Source organism: Cyanistes caeruleus, chromosome 18 (assembly GCF_971803275.1).
Source record: "Cyanistes caeruleus chromosome 18, bCyaCae1.hap1.1, whole genome shotgun sequence".
In the NCBI taxonomy this organism is placed as follows: domain Eukaryota; kingdom Metazoa; phylum Chordata; class Aves; order Passeriformes; family Paridae; genus Cyanistes; species Cyanistes caeruleus.
In genome coordinates, this window is record NC_141718.1 from 8,068,548 (window position 1) to 8,071,524 (window position 2,977).

Below are 2,977 nucleotides of genomic sequence, written 5' to 3' on the forward strand. Positions count from 1 at the left end.
TGCTCACTATATTCCCTCCTTGCTCATACACACCCAAAATAAACTGGTACTGTCCTCAGAGGAATTGGCTGACCATGTCTCATCAATTCCCACACATTACTGCAATTACAGCAAGTTTGATTCAGGAAACAGATGAGAAAGAGATAATGCTGGGTTTGCATCTTTTGCACAGAAAGTAAAAAGATATTATTAGGTGTAAATACTGCACATACTACCAAAGAATTATAAACATGGGAGAACTAAGATGCTTAGAATATCCCAGGAAGGAAAAGAAAGAGGTGTGAAAATATTTATTCCTTTAGAGTCCTAATGCTTAAAGTTTATAACTGTTTGTGACGTGCATGCATAATAAACCCTAAGATAATGTTTAAATTGCCTTGTGTTTTCTATGTAACTCCAGGTTGGTAAGGTTGAATGTTTTACTCTTCTTTGAGGAAGAAAACCATCCCCTGTGCTTCCTATCCCACAGGATAGAAATAAGCACAGTGAAGAGGAAAATACTTCCTTAGCTTCAAGTATTTCTGTTTAAACTCATATTTGCTTCCTTAAAAAGCTTAATGACACAACCACAAGTGCTGTCTTGTAACCCCAAAAACAGGGGTTCCTGAAAGGCAGCTGATGAAATAGCCATGTTATGAAGCAATTAATAATCAAAGATAATTGATTAGTGGCCCAGGACTGGATTACAGGAGACATTTCTGAAGAGAAAATTGCAAAATGAAAAGGGCACAGATGTGAATGCAAAACTAGGAAAGAGGGGCATTAGCATCAGACACCCTACATACACAAATCTCTGATAGGCTCTCAGCCAGCTCTCAGCTGCCAGCAGGGAATTTAACAAAGAGGCAGCAAGGATGCCAAGCAGAGTCAGACACCAACGGGAGGCTGCTGCTGGAAGAAGACACTGCTACAGTTCAGCCTCTGTCTAGGCCAGGTGTGAAACGTGATACATCCACAGTGCCAGCTACCGCTTCAGTGCTGGGGAAGGCAGGCAGAAGACAGAAGATTCAGGCTAACAGACTTAAAAATACTGCTGAGCAAGAGAGTAATTCTTACAGACTTGTTTTGACTGTTTTTTTTCCTCGTTAAAAAGATATGCTAATTTAACCTAATAAGAACAGATATACCCAATTAGTATTCCTAAACACAAGAAATTAAATTATGGTTATACCATTTAAATACAAGCACTGGTTTATATTTAGCCTTAACATTCAGAATGAAGAATCAATGAGCAGCACATCCCTCCCAGCACACTGGAAGAACTAAACCCAGGTCTCATTCATCCTGACTGAAAAGTCAAAACATGTGGCAAGTGTTCATATGCTGAGCAGTTGTACAGAGCTTTAAAGAGCTTCCAGAAATAGAGTAAAAATATCTGTAGGCACACACTTGCCTCCAAAATTAACACATCTAAGGAACTCCTTGTCATTTCATATTGAGCTAGATATATACATATGTGTAAAATGCACTATTTTGACAGATGGACTAGTCTTTAGCAACTATTCCTGCTGAGAACAATTATAAATACAGATCACTCTAATTCTTTTCCCAAAAGCCCTTCTGGTTTCTTAAAGGAAGAGTACAAAGCAACATTGGTGCATCTTTTCAGAGAGTTCTCATAGTAGAAAAGCAAGAAACAGGAAAGCACCTGTCAGTTATTTGAAAGAATTATTTCCTGCTAGCATCAGAAGTCAAAATAAACAGGTTTCATTTAACCTTGAAACATACAGAGATGATAGGAGGTATAAAATTTATCACCTTAAAATAAAGGAAAATAAAGAAACAAAACAGCCTTCCCAAGTTTTATATCTGCATCTCTCAGTATTTTGTGTTTTACCCTTGAGCCCCAACAGCTTTAGGCAGAAAATAACATCATATGGAAAACAAATACCACCATACAGCAATATAAAAACAGATTCTCCAAGTCTCTAGTCCTCACCCATGGGGACAGGACTGAAAAGTTGAATTATGAGCAGCCAAAGAAAATAAAAACACCTGAATCACACTCTGGAATCTCAGTACTTACACAGGAGCACAAGCCACCATTTTTCACAGCTATAATGTTTGCACTTCCTACATGAACGTGACTTTTGTAGCCAGAATTCAGCAAGCTAGGAGGACCAATAGTTTTTGAAGTACTATATTAGACATTTCCAAAGTAAGATATACTTACCAGCCTTATTTGAGTGTCCTTCAGAACAATGCTTACAGAAATAAAAACTGGAGAAAAAATTCCAACCACACAAAACCCCCTCAACTATTGTGACACACACTCAAGTGAAATATTACAGCTAAGTGACTTTTACACTTTGGTCAGAATCAGAAGTGGAGGAAACTCAGTTCACAGGAATATTGTTGAACACGTCTTTAAATAAGGCATTCATGGGTATATTTGTGTGTTGCAGCTTGGTTCTTTAGGAACAAAAAGGGTTTTTTTGTTCCTAAATAAAAAAATATTTTTCAAAACAGAACATATTAGAAATTAACAATAAGGATTAAAAGTCAGTTTTTTCACAGCCTCACCAAACCAATTTGGTTCAAATCCAGAATAGAAAGCCAAAGGTCCAGTGAGATCCCATTAAAGCATAATAAATAAGACTGAAAACCACCTCTGCTAGGGACAGAAACATCCAGGCACAGACAATCATTGGGTGGGGATAATATCTGGCACACAGACTAAGATAAGCCCCACAGCTCTATCTCTTTTCAGTCAATTTAGTGTTCCACAAGTGCACAAACACTAAGCCCATATGGTGTAGGCACAAAGCATTTTAGCTCTTAGTGACAGACAACTCATTGCCAAAACTATTTCTTCCTCCTGTCAAATGCTATCACATTTTTTGTGTTTATATATATACCACCTTAGAAAGAAAAGCTCTCCTTGTTTATGCAGGCTTGATTGGTTTTTAAATAGTTATCCTTTTATAGCCATAACCTCAATACTAATTAGTCAGGAGTATCATCAGTGAACCTGAAA